We start from the raw sequence: 14133 nt of genomic DNA on the forward strand, positions 1-14133 counted from the left end.
ACTGTTCTGTGACCTTTGGCTAGTCATTTCACTTCTCTGTGCCTCAGATTCTTCCTTATAAAATAGAGATAAGCCCTTAACAACAACAACAACAAAAAAAACTGTGCTATTGAATGTTACTGCCAGTACTGTTTAAAGCATTCTCTCACTGTTAGATGAAGCTGTAATGTTTACTTTGACTTAAGTACTTCTCTTCTGAAGTATTTTGACTAATTTGAATAGAGTGATTAAAGTCCATTTCACTTTAATATTAGGTAATGACAACATTGATTTCTCATAGATAGACTTCTCTGTTACCACAAAGTACCTTTTTGCTGAATGGGATGTGAAAGGTAACACTTCGAAAGTAAGCATTTAGAAACGTACATTAAAAAGCAAATTCAATCTTTCATTATTGGTGTTAAACTGAATTTAAAACCATCTTCAATATATTTATATTGCTTTGGTCAATGTCTTGGATTTGGACAACACAATAATGCATTCTGCATGATTTTCTCTGGAGAGTTATACTTTGCTTAGCACTGTGTCCCTTTCTTAACCCTCGGTTAAGAAATGGACCTGATTCGCAGTGCTAACCAGGCCACAGCAGCGCAGGGTATTAAAATTACAAGCAAAACCTCGTTCCAAAATCACTACTGTCCATACCTACAAGCCCATGCTGGGCTCCCTGAAAGTTTAAATTTACCCTTTGCCCTGGGTTTGATTTATACCATGGGGAATATGGGAAGCCCGGATTAGCCTGGCAACATTGGAAAAATCTATGCCTACTATGGAATTTGCAGTGAGCTTACAAGTCTTTTTTGTCAGGTGTTACATTGCAATTCTTTCACCTCTACCAAGAAGACACCTATAAATGAGAAATTGGACTTTAATCACTTACTCCAAGCAATGTCTGGGGAGGGCCATCTGATCACAATCTTCAAACTGACTCTGGAGAGGTTGATGTGTGTATTCCTTCCTGCTTGTGTCATGATCATTGTCACTGACATGGATTTGTGAGACTTTATGTTCTGGTCGCAATCCCTGTCAGCAGTAGAGGGAATAAATAGTTGGAAGTTTTGCGTGCTCAGTCGAAGAAAGTGATTTACTCTCCCCTGGCCTTCCTGATAGTTTAATACCCAGGAGCCAGTTAGTCCTCAATTCTTCCTTTGCACTTTCATCAGCCTAGAAAGAAGCAGAAGAGTTAGCCAATCAAAACAGGAAAGAGGAAAGCAAAATCTTCCCACAGTCAATATTTTTCAGTGGTATTTGTTAAGCACTTACTATGAGCCAGGCACTATACTAAACACTGGGGTAGATATAAACTAATCGGGTTGGACACAGTCCATGTCCCACATGGACCTCACAGTCTTAATTCCCATTTTAGAGATGAGGTAACTGAGGCCCAGACAAGTGAAGGGACTTGAAGTGAAGGGACTTGCCCAGGGTCACTACAGCAGACAAGGAAGCAGCGTGGCTCAGTGGCAAGAGCCCGGGCTTGGGAGTCAGAGGTCATGGGTTCGAATCCCGACTCTGCCACTTGTCAGCTGGGGGACTGTGGGCCAGTCACTTCACTTCTCTGGGCCTCAGTGACCTCATCTGGAAAATGGGGATTAAGACTGGGAGCCCCACGTGGGACCACCTGATGACCCTGTATCTACCCCAGCGCTTAGAACAGTGCTCTGCACATAGTAAGCGCTTAACAAATATCAACAGACAAGTGGCAGAGTGGCATTAGAAAGCATTACCTTCTGACTTCCAAGACCATGCTCTATCCATTAGGCCATGCTACTTCTCTATTAATCATTTTCAAGATTCTCCACCAATTCACCTTATATATCTCTCTTCACCTGCTACTCTCCAATTGGCTGTCTTCCATCCACTTCCTATCAATACCTCACTCTCAACTCTGCCACCTTATCCCCGTTTTCCCAAATCTAACAGCTTTACCCATATTTGAAAACCTCCTGAAATCCCACTCCCTCCATCAAGCTTTCCCCAATTAATTTCCAGCAACCCAAGTCATAAACCATCAGTCATCTTTAACCTTAATTTATGCCCAGCCTTAGCACTTTAGCAGATACATATATGTAACTGTACAAATAATTTAACTGGTCTTTTAGTCAATATTTGTATACCTGTTTCTCCCTTTAGAGTGCAAACTTCCCAGGGGCAGGGAATGGACCTCTCCTTTGGTTTGAATTTCCCAAGCACTTAGTACGGTACACTGCATCCAGTGAGAGTTCAGTAAATGCTATTATTATTGTTGCTGCTAATACTTCCCCTAGAAGCAATGTGGCTTAGTAGAAAGAGCATAAGACTGGGAGTCAGGAAAAGTGGATTCTAATCCTACTTCCACCATCTGCCTTCTAGGTCACACTGAGCAAGTCACAATTTCTCTTTGCTTCAGTTTCCTCATCTGTAAAATGGGGATTAAATGCATGTTCTCTCTCCCCCTTAGACTTGAGCACCAAAGTGGAACAAGGACTGAGTCTGAGCTGATTGCATTGCATCTGGCCCTGAATTTAGCATAGTGCTTGGGCCATAATAAGTGCTAAACAAATGCAATTATTATTCATCATTATTACTATAGCACTGAGTACTAGCAGTTAAGGGAACTGCATGGTGCTTAACTTCTGATGTAATTCTCAGAAAGATTTCAGATAATAAAATGAATTAGTCTAACCTGAATCTCTCATATCTACCCCAGTGCTTAGTACAGAACCTAGCACATAGTAAGCACTTAACAAATGCCATTAAAAAAAAGAATCCTAATTACACCTGAATAATCATTTAACCATCTCACCCTTCGAAAATCTTCAGATCTTCTAATTAAAGTCATTTTCTAACCTCCCACTAGCCAAACCATGAGTCTTCTCCCACTTTGACTATGCAACAAGGACATCCTGGAACCAGAAAGCAATGATTTAACCACATGGAGTTCAGACATTCTCTCAGAGAGAACTTATCTCCCCACAGATCCCACCAGTTGACGGTTGACCATTTGTCATTGCTCTAACAATCATTTCATTCATCTCCAGGTTAGTACAAGCTAATGGAGCAGTCAGTCACAGAGTAATTTACCAATAGCGGCAAAAACAGACAGCAAAGTTGGAGAGATGGAAAAGTACATAACCAGTAAATTATGCAAATGGGGGGGGAAGCAAAACAAAACCATTAAAAAGACAGTGCAGTTCAGTAGTTAGCAATTGTTCTGAGGAGGTATTGTTTGTTATGAATAATAGCTAAAATGTGATAGAAAATGGCTAGCCTAGAGGTGCCCATTATTGAAAGAATACTCATAGTAAATGCTTAACCCTTTACGCCATTATAGATAATAGTAGTAATGGTATTTACTGAGCATTCATTGGTGCAAAGTACAGTAAGTGCTTCAAACTGTCCTAAGTACTTGAGCACATCATAAAGTACAGGAGAAACTGCTCAGTGATTTCCAGGTTTTATGTTCATGCTATAGAAATGTGCTACACTCAGAGAGCGTACCACTACACGCTAGTCCTACAATATAGTGTTCTAAGATGGTTCCTCACTTATCTAGATGGATCTACCTACCAGTCGGAAGTATTTATTGAGTACCTACTATGTGCAGGACATTGTACTTTGGACTCGGGAAAGTACAGTAGAAGTAGAATATATGATCCCTGCCATCAAGGGGTTTTCAATCTAGCAGATGTATGCTTAACTCCCTCACTGGGTCAGGTGTCTTCCTTTTATATAAATTTTAGCAGATCCAAGTACTTTAATGCTGAAGGGGACAGAGAACCAGCTCTACAATTGATATTCTCAGGTCAGTGTTTTATAAAATGTAGAATTCCATCAGGTCCCAAATGGGAAAGATTGATTTGCTTGTCATATTGAATAGACTCTGTAAGTAGTTTAAGGAACAATTGGCCCCAGGCAAAATACCACATGGTCTCCTGGGCCCCCGGCTGGAGGCAGCAGGATATTTCCACGATAACGAAAACCGTCCCGGTTGTGATATACAGCAGAATATCTTCCAACAGGCTGGCAAGCACACAAAAATTTCCATAATTAGATCTGAAAGAGGGGAACTTGGATAAAAACTGCATTTCCATGAACCTAGCTAAAACTCAATTCTCAAGCAGCATGGTATAGTGGACTGAGCACTGGTCTGGGAGTCAGAAGGTCATGGGTTCTAATCCCAGCTCTGCCATGTGTCTGCTGAGTGACCTTGGGCAAGTCACTTCACTTCTCTGTGCCTCAGTTTCCTCATCTGTCAAAAGGAGATTGAGGCTGTGAGCCCTGCCTGGCACAGGGACTATGTCCAACCTGATTTGCTTGTATCCACCCAGCACTTAGTATGGTGCCTGGCTCATAATAAGCTCTTAACAAATACCATTATTATGATTAATTACTTGATGACCAAAAAACCCAGGCACTTTTTAATCCTTGTTTTCTCTCTTTTCCAAAAAGACAGACTGTGACTGAGGTGACCACTGGCTCTGAACCACATGGAGGAACTCTGTTCCTCTAGCCACAGTACCCTACAGCTCATCTGCATTTATTGTCACCTTGTCTTTTACGTTGTTTTGCACTTTCACTGCTTCATCTTTCCTTATGTCCTTCATATTTCCTTATATCCCGGCTCTGCCACTTGTCAGCTGTGTGACTGTGGGCAAGTCACATAACTTCTCTGTGCCTCAGTTACCTCATCTGTAAAATGGGGAATAAAACTGTGAGCCCCACATGGGACAAGCTGATCACCCTGTATCTAGAACTTAGATACAGTGCTTAAAACAGTGTTGTGCACATAGTAAGCCCTTAACAAATGCCAACATTATTATTATTATGTGTTTGCCACCAGTCCCCTCTCCCCCACTCCTTACACTTAGATTGTGAGCCCCTGTCCAGGGGACAAGGGGCCATGTTTAATTCTCACCCATTTATTCTTTCCCAGGGCTTAGTACAGTGCTTTGCACACATTATGCACTTAGTGAATAGTATAGCTACTACTACCACTGTCAGAAGTCAAGGAAAGCAAGAGCTACTGTAAAAAGCCCTTAATTTTTGGTAGGAAGCTAATTCCTGGGTGACATTCCATGCCCATCCAAAGACTGTGCAGTATGATGAGACTTTGCATACCATAGATGTTTGTCCCTGAAAATCACCAGAACCCAGCAAGTCAAAAAGGTGAATCAGAAAATCATATCCTCTGGAGAGAATGATGTTTCTTGAAACTTTAGTAGTCATGTTTCCTGAATACTACTCTTGATACTTCAAGGAATGGAAGGGCAGGAATTAGAAATATTACCACTTTTCCCATAAAGCATTTCATCACTTCCACCTTCTTTTTCTAATATTTGATGTCCAGAACTGATTTCATCATTGCACTCTTCAATCCATCAATATTATCTAATGACCACCTACTGGGAACAGAGCACTGTCCTCAATACTCAAAAGAGTATACCAGAAGCAAAAGACCTGGTCCCTGCCCTCAAGGTTCATACTACAGAATGGGGGAGACAAGCAAATCAATCAGTGGTATTTATTAAATCCTTACTGTGTGCAGAGCTCTGTTTTAAGCTTTATATAACATTATAACAGAATGGGTAGACACGATTCCCTGCCCACAATGAGCATCAGATACCAATAATTTACAAACAGTGGGAGCAGAAGAAAGAACAAAGGTGTAATTAATGGCATGGCGTCTTCAGCAAACCAATTAGTAGATATCCTTAACTACAAGGATAAACAAGACTTTGTCATGTTTATTTAAACAGATCTTAGAGTTGGAATTCTGTCTATGAAAGTAAAATGTAGGAGGCAGCATGGCCTAATGAAACGGAAAAGGTCCTGGGAATCTGATGACCTGGATTCTAATCTTGGCTCTGGCACCTGCTATGTGACCTTGGGCAAATGACTTCTTTGCCTCAGTTTCCTCATCTTTAAAATGGGATTAAATGCTTGCTCTCTCTCTCTCCTTAGATTTAGCCCCCTGTAGGAAGATCTGTTAATACTGTATCTATTCCAGACTTAGTTTACTGCTTAACAGATAGTCAGTGCTTAATAAATAGTATTTTTTCATTCTTATTGTGGTTCTCCCTTCCTCTTAGATGTGAGCCCCACATGGGAAAAAGATTATGTCTAATCTGATTAATTTGTATCTGGGCTAGCATATGGGACATAGTAAGTGTTTATTATTAATAGTAATAATAATAATGGTATTTGTCAAGTGCTTACTATGTGCCAAGCATTGTTCTAAGCACTGGGGGAGATATAAGATCATCAGGTTGTCCCACGTGGGGCTCACAGTCTCAATCCCCACTTTACAGATGAGGGAACTGAGGCACAGAGAAGTTAAGTGACTTGCCCCACGTCACACAGCAGACCAGTGGCAGAGATGGGATTAGAACCCACAACCTCTGACTCCCAAGTCCTACTCCATTCTGATCCTCCTTGACCTCTCTGCTGCCTTTGACACTGTCGATCATCCCCTCCTCCTCCATACCTTATCTCACCTTGGCTTCACGGACTCTGTCCTCTCCTGGTTCTCCTCTTACCTCTCTGGCCGATCATTCTCGGTCTCCTACGCTGGAGCCTCCTCCCCCTCCCATCCTTTAACTGTTGGAGTTCCTCAAGGGTCAGTTCTTGGCCCTCTTCTGTTCTCCATTTACACTCACTCCCTCGGTAAACTCATCCGCTCTCACGGCCTTGACTACCATCTCTACGCAGATGACACGCAGATCTACATCTCCGCCCCTGTCCTCTCCCCCTCCCTTCAGGCTCGCATCTCCTCCTGCCTCCGGGACGTCTCCACCTGGATGTCGGCCCGCCACCTAAAACTCAACATGAGCAAGACTGAGCTCCTCATCTTCCCTCCCAAGCCCGGTCCGCTCCCAGACTTCTCCATCACCGTGGATGGCACGACCATCCTTCCCGTCCCGCAGGCCCGCAATCTCGGTGTCATCCTTGACTCGTCCCTCTCGTTCACCCCACACATCCTATCCGTTACCAAGACCTGCCGGTTTCACCTCTACAATATCGCCAAGATCCGCCCTTTCCTCTCCACCCAAACGGCTACCTTACTATTACGGGCTCTCGTTATATCCCGGCTAGACTACTGTGTCAGCCTTCTCTCTGACCTCCCTTCCTCCTCTCTCGCCCCGCTCCGGTCTATTCTTCACTCCGCTGCCCGGCTCATCTTCCTGCAGAAACGATCTGGGCATGTCACTCCCCTTCTTAAACAACTCCAGTGGTTGCCTATCGACCTCCGCTCCAAACAAAAACTCCTCACTCTAGGCTTCAAGGCTCTCCATCACCTTGCTCCTTCCTACCTCTGCTCCCTTCTCTCTTTCTACCGCCCACCCCGCACGCTCCGCTCCTCTGCCGCCCACCTCCTCGCCGTCCCTCGGTCTCGCCTATCCCGCCGTCGACCCCTGGGTCACGTCCTCCCGCGGTCCTGGAACGCCCTCCCTCCTCACCTCCGCCAAACTGATTCTCTTTCCCTCTTCAAAACCTTACTTAAAAATCACCTCCTCCTAGAGGCGTTCCCAGACTGAGCTCCTCTTCCCCCTCTACTCCCTCTGCCATCCCCCCTTTACCTCTCCGCAGCTAAAGCCTCATTTTCCCCTTTTCCCTCTGCTCCTCCACCTCTCCCTTCCCATCCCCACAGCACTGTACTCGTCCGCTCAACTGTATATATTTTCGTTACCCTATTTATTTTGTTAATGAATTGTACATCGCCTTGATTCTATTTATTTGCCATTGTTTTTACGAGATGTTCTTCCCCTTGACGCTGTTTAGTGCCATTGTTCTTGTCTGTCCGTCTCCCCCGATTAGACTGTAAGCCCGTCAAACGGCAGGGACTGTCTCTATCTGTTGCCGACTTGTTCATCCCAAGCGCTTAGTACAGTGCTCTGCACATAGTAAGCGCTCAATAAATACTATTGAATGAATGAATGAAAGTCCATGCTCTGGCCACTAAGCCATGCTACATACCATCATCATTATGTTCAAAATGCATTTCTTCAAGAACACATTCATTCTTTGGGATGCTCATATCTCTGGTAGTGATTTCACTTTGTTATCCACTGGATTATTACGCTTTTGCAAACCCTCTCTAATAGACCTATGTAGAAAAATGGAAAAATTTAGACAGGTATGAATTATTGATGCCATTATCCTGATTGAAATGCATGAAATAGGAGAAGAGCCTATATTGGATCTCAATGCATTGATGCCTCTCCGGTACATCATCTCTGGACCTCTGATCTCCACTGGAACTCTACATCCATGTAGCCACTCAGAAACTGACTTCGTTCTATATCATTCTAATTGGGGTTTTTTGGCCAAACTATTCCAATCCCAGATGCCCTTCCTGTAACTCTTGAGTACCTTCAATTGGCACTCCCTGCCTGGAGGTGCTATTTGATTCCTACACAGATTCAAGCATTTGCTCTTTCTCCCTTGGCACAGGCCCTATGTTATTAAATTATAGCACTTATCCTCCAAAGTGCTTTAAATCTATCTTGGCATGATAACGCATCAAAATAGTGCAGAGGTTCAAATTGTTCTTTTAAAAAAATGGCATTTTTCAACTCTACCCAACCAAAAAAAGCAAAAAGCAATGAGCAATTAAGAAAAAGGACAGAAGGGACAGAGTTAATAACTAGGACCAAGGAATATGAGTCATTTTCTAGAAGTTAGAAAGGAAGAACTTTTTGGAAACTTTTCCCATGTTTATCAGGCCTTATAAATCTGCTACAGCTTCTACTTGTAAAATGCTAAAGCTTCCCGTGTCAAAATTATGATGGTAGATATGTGTGCACGCTGAGCAGCACTTGCATATTATTGAGGCACAAATGGATATTGATCCTGATTGATATTCCAAAAGTCTAGCTTTAAAAAAATAATCCATTAGATTGTAAACTTATTGAGGGCGTGGATCTGTCTATTTTCTCTCTTGTATCTTTTCAAGCATTTAGTACCGTGCTCTGCACATACTTAGCACTCAATAAATACCACCTACTAAGTGATTCATCTAGGAAAGCTGCCTCAATAGTGACTGCACTCTTTGCTGTCTACACTGGCCAGCTGTTCTTCAGGACTCCTGCCAGGCCCTTAGACGCAGGGAACAGGCCCAGGGATTTTTCAGTTATCATAGTTTGGGGGAGGGAGGTGGGGAGGGGAAAAGGGAATGTGAGGCAGCCAGAAGCAGAATGATCCCTGCGGGAACTCTACAAGATAAATATATGTTTATGGGGAGAAGTAGTAAATAATGTTGTGAATGTTACAGAGAGCTTTTGTTTTCCAAAGCGTTCTCCCATTACCTCATTTTTGTCAACACAATATCAAAACAGGTAGGGCGAGGCAGCCACTATTACCTCATTTTACAGATAAGGAAACTGAATCCCAGGGAGGTTAAGTGACCTATGCCCCGTCATACAAGAGGCCAGTGGCCAAGCAGAACTAGAACACAAATGGTCTAACTCCCAGCCCCTCTCTGGCTTTTTTTTAAAAAAAATGGTATTTCTCAAACACTTATTATGAGCTTATTATGACTACTAAGCACTGGGATGGATACAAGTTAATCATGTTGGACAAAGTCCACGTCCCACATGGGACTCACAGTCTTAATCCTCATTTTACAGAAAGGGTAACAAACACAGAGAGGTTAAGTGACTTGCCCAAGGTCACACAGCACATCTGTGGTGGAGCACGATTAGAACCCAGGTTCTCTGACTCCCAGGCCTGCAATTTTTCCACTAAGCCACACATTACCCTATTTATTTTGTTAATGAATTGTACATCGCCTTGATTCTATTTAGTTGCCATTGTTTTTACGAGATGTTCTTCCCTTACTCTATTTATTGCCATTGTTCTTGTCTGTCCGTCTCCCCCCGATTAGACTGTAAGCCCGTCAAACGGCAGGAACTGTCTCTATCTGTTGCCGACCTGTTCATCCCAAGCGCTTAGTACAGTGCTCTGCACATAGTAAGTGCTCAATAAATACTATTGAATGAATGAATGAATATCCTCTTAGCAATAAGTGACATCAAAAAATGGACTGGTTGAGACAGATTTGTGTTTTTGTCTTTTTTTGTTTTTTAAGTCTTACCCTTATCTTAACTTGTGGCATCCAAGTTAGATTAGACTGTACCTATCCATCCAGTAGAGGCAGTGATCATATGCCATCAGCGCTGGGAAAACCAGTACCAGATATGCTGACCTTGAAAGTTTCAGCTTCAGGGTGAACGCAAGAACAGTGATACAAATATTCATTTAGATGAATGCTTACTATGCTTGGCCTTATCATCCAGAGCGGCCCACTTTCAATTTTCCTAGTTATGCTCAGAAACTATGGTTTGTGATGGAAAGCAAGAGAAAGGACATTGTTGCCATGGTAGCAAAAACATTTTCTCTTCCTTCAAAAATTGCATGTCAGAGACCAGTGAAAAAATAGTGCTCACGGTGCTTGCTGGGGAAATGAAATCTAAATACCAATCCTAGCACTTTTATCGAGGGCTGTTTATATTTTGTCTATCAGTCTGTTTTCCAGGGGGGTTCCTAGTGACAGGTTCTGAAAGGACAAGTTCCTTTCATCCATTTCATCCCCTTTTATCTTCCACACCCATTTCTTAAAATGCATGAATGAAAGCATTCCGATTTGCTAATTCTAAAAAAAAAGTTTTGAAAGGCTAAGTTCAGAGCTGCTCCCAAATCAAGTCTGTGTCCTTTAAAATCCACCCCCATTACTCAAATGGAACTTTACCATCTTCCACATTCTTAACTCTAACTAATGTCAAGACTGGCCTGCTTACGTTGGGTGATGCTTTCCACTTTACTGCAGATCACCACTCCCCCCATCTTCATGGCTTTTCTGAAATTACATCTCCTCCAAGAGGCCTTCCCTGATCAATCTCTCATCTCTCCACCCTATTTCCCAATTACTGCTATTTCAGCCATTTCTGTGCCACCTAAACACTTGGGTACCTACACATTCCTGAGAGCATTTATGATATCTTGATGCCCATGTCCCCCCTTACCGTTAATTTATTTTAGTCTCTCTCTCCCTCAGATTGTAAAATCATCGAGGCTTGGGATCACATCTACCACTGTTGTACTCTCTCAAGCACTGAGTGTGACTGCTTTGCACAAGTAAATGCTCAATAAATACTACTGATTGACTGATTCTTGATACTGTAATCTTCTAATAAAGATGGCTCTGTTCATGTTTACATACTAATACCGAGTCAGTATTTTTTTCCCAAAAAAACATTTTCATGTCAATTATTCCATTATATCTTTACAATATCTCTGTGAGGAGAGGAAAAGAAAGGCAGGTATTATTATCCCCATTTTACAGATGATGAAATTGAGACTAGCTAAAGTGATCTGCCCAAGGTCATTCAGCAGGCCAAGGCAGAATTGAAACTAGAGCATGGTATCTCCTTGTTCCCAACCCTGTCCTCTATTCACCAGGCCACACATAAAAGATGCACCTTCAAGGGGTTTATGGTTTAATAGTGCTAGGTTATCACCTTCACCCATGTTTTTAATTGAGGATGAGGGCAAAACACTTTCTAGATCTTTTCTTTAGGCAGCCCCTTCCTTTGGATTTGGTCTTTATCTAACAGCACTTTGTGTCCAAAATCTTATCTGTGAAAAACGGACATGATCCAAGAGAGAGAATAATGAATTGTTGGGATCAAAGAGGATAGTGCAGACAAGGGAGAAACTCTCAATAAGGAAAGAGGTGGGAGTGTAGGGAGGTTATTAATACTAATACCGAGCCACTAGTTAAAGAAATGATGGGAGTGGGAAGAGTCCCTTGTTCCTGCTTTAATGGAATTTTGCTAGAGTGCAAAATATTCTTCTTCCATTAGTATCATTATTACTAATATTTATTTAGAGATAACATCCTATTCAGAAAGAGATATGATTAGATGACCAGGTTTTATCATGGGCTTAAAAATCTAATAGGATTTAGAAAAAGGGATTCTTCCCCCCCAATCTAAATATGTATTTCTATATTTTGTTCATTCTTTAATAAAGTTCTTCTGACATCCCACCTAAACTATAACAATAATTACTATTATTATTATTATGGTATTTGTTAAGCATTATGTGCCAAGCACTGTTCTAAGCACTGGGGTAGATACAGGGTAATCAGGTTGTCCCACGTGGGGCTCACAGTCTTAATCCCCATTTTACAGATGAGGGAACTGAGCCGCAGAGAAGTTAAGTGGCTTGCCCAAGGTCACACAGACAGGTGGCGGAGCGGAATTAGAACCCACATCCTCCAACTCCCAAGACCTGGCTCTTTCCACTAATCGAAGCTCCTTCCCCACTGTATCAGCCTCCTCCCTGACCTCCTGCCTCTCCCCACTCCAGTCCTTACTTCACTCTGCTGCCCAGATCATTTTTCTAAAAAGAAAAATTCAGTTCATGTCTCCCCACTCCTCAAGGATCTCCAATAGTTGCCCATCTATTTCCACATCAAAAAACTCCTTAACATCAGCTTTAAAGCATTCAATCATCTTGCCTCCATCTCTCTTACCTCACTGATTTCCTATTATAAACCAATCCACACAATTTACTTCTCCCTTACCAACCTGCTCAGTGTACCTCAATCTCACCTAACTCATCACCAACACTTTGCCCAGTCCTCCCTCTGGCCTGAAATCCTGTAATTCCCTCCTCTTTCATATATGACAGACCATCACTCTCCCACCTTCAAATCTTTCCTTTTTAGTCACAACTCCTCCAAGGTTTTCCCCGACTAAGCCATCATTTTCCCTACTTCACCTCCCTTCTGCATCACCCATGCATTTGGATCCATAACCTTTAAGCACTTGTTTCATTCAATTGTATTTATTGAGCGCTTACTGTGTGCAAAGCACTGTACTAAGCATGTGGAAAGTACAATTTGGCAACAGAGACAATCCCTACCCAACAACGGGCTCACAGTCTAGAAGACAGGCTCAGTCTAGAGGACTTGATATTCACTCCACCCTCAGTCCCATGGCACTTAGGTACATATCCGCATTATATTTTAATGTCTGTCTCCCCTTCTAGATTGTAAGCTTTTTTAGGCAAGGAATGTGCCTACCAACACTTGTAATGTACTCTACCAAGTGCTTAGTACAGTGTTCTGCATGCATTAAGCACTCAAATAACATGGATTGATTGATTCTAGTTCACCCATCCTTTCCTTTGGTGATGCAGATATGAAGGATTTTATTATATTCAAACAAAATATGGGTGTACTCACCTGAGGTCTTGATATATTACAAGCTCCCCGAGAGCCAAAGGATTTAAAGTGCCCACACCCTCTTTGTACAGCTCAAGGCCCTTAGTTTCTAGCTACTTTAGGGGGGCTTCTTGTCTACCCTGGCTCCTCTAGAGGGGCTGTCTACACCAGTTTCTGGGTCTGGAATTCCAAAGCTCTCCCCGGTCCCCCTTCTATTTTATTTTACTCACATAACATTATGGGTTTGTTATGTTGTTTTTTTTTTGTTTTTTTTTTTACTAAACACTTACTTTGGACCAAAACCCTGAGAAAAGCACAGGGCTAGATACAGAAAATAAGATCAGACACAGTCTCTATGCCAAATGGAACTCACCATTCAAGAAGAAGGGGGAAAAGGTATCATATTCCCCCATTTTCCAGATGAGGAAAGTAATGCCCAGGGAGGTTAAGTGACTTGCCCAAGGACATACTGCAACACATAAACATCAGCTGGTTGCCCACTCACCCTTCTTCCTGGAGAGCAGGGAGTATCTTTCAATTATGCACGATGACTAGGAATCGTTTTAGAGTTAAATATCTCACTGGCTTCTTTGGCTCCTCTCTATCCCAAGACCTATTGCTGTTCTCAAACACCCCAATTGAAGGTGATGTCTGAAATGACTATAATCTGCACAACAGCAATGATGAAAACACTACATTTAAATGCCTGCAGATTAGAGGACTCAGGGACAATATTGAAAGTGACCAAGATTTTGCCAACATAATTACCATCTAATTTGCAGTGCTCACATGTTGCCCTCAAATAGTAGCTTGGAAGACCGGAATGAGCAGCGACTATTTATTCCCTCCCAAAGCAGTAGTGTATTTACTGGGTAATTGCATGGTCAATATTTACTCAGGGATTATATAGGTTTTCACATGGT

The 14133-nt window shown here is 42.3% G+C and overlaps 1 long non-coding RNA gene across 4 annotated transcripts in view; it reads right to left on the minus strand.

Annotated features, from left to right (window-relative positions):
• Window positions 1–227: 227 nt before the first annotated feature.
• Window positions 228–14133, minus strand: part of LOC120639016 — a 69320-nt gene continuing 55414 nt past the window's right edge. For all 4 annotated transcript variants that reach the window (XR_005661117.1, XR_005661119.1, XR_005661120.1 and 1 more), the window contains one exon: window positions 228–1164. This is a non-coding gene — a long non-coding RNA (uncharacterized LOC120639016). The remainder of the gene's footprint in view (window positions 1165–14133) is intronic.

Source organism: Ornithorhynchus anatinus, chromosome 19 (genome assembly GCF_004115215.2).
Source record: "Ornithorhynchus anatinus isolate Pmale09 chromosome 19, mOrnAna1.pri.v4, whole genome shotgun sequence".
Lineage (NCBI taxonomy): Eukaryota > Metazoa > Chordata > Mammalia > Monotremata > Ornithorhynchidae > Ornithorhynchus > Ornithorhynchus anatinus.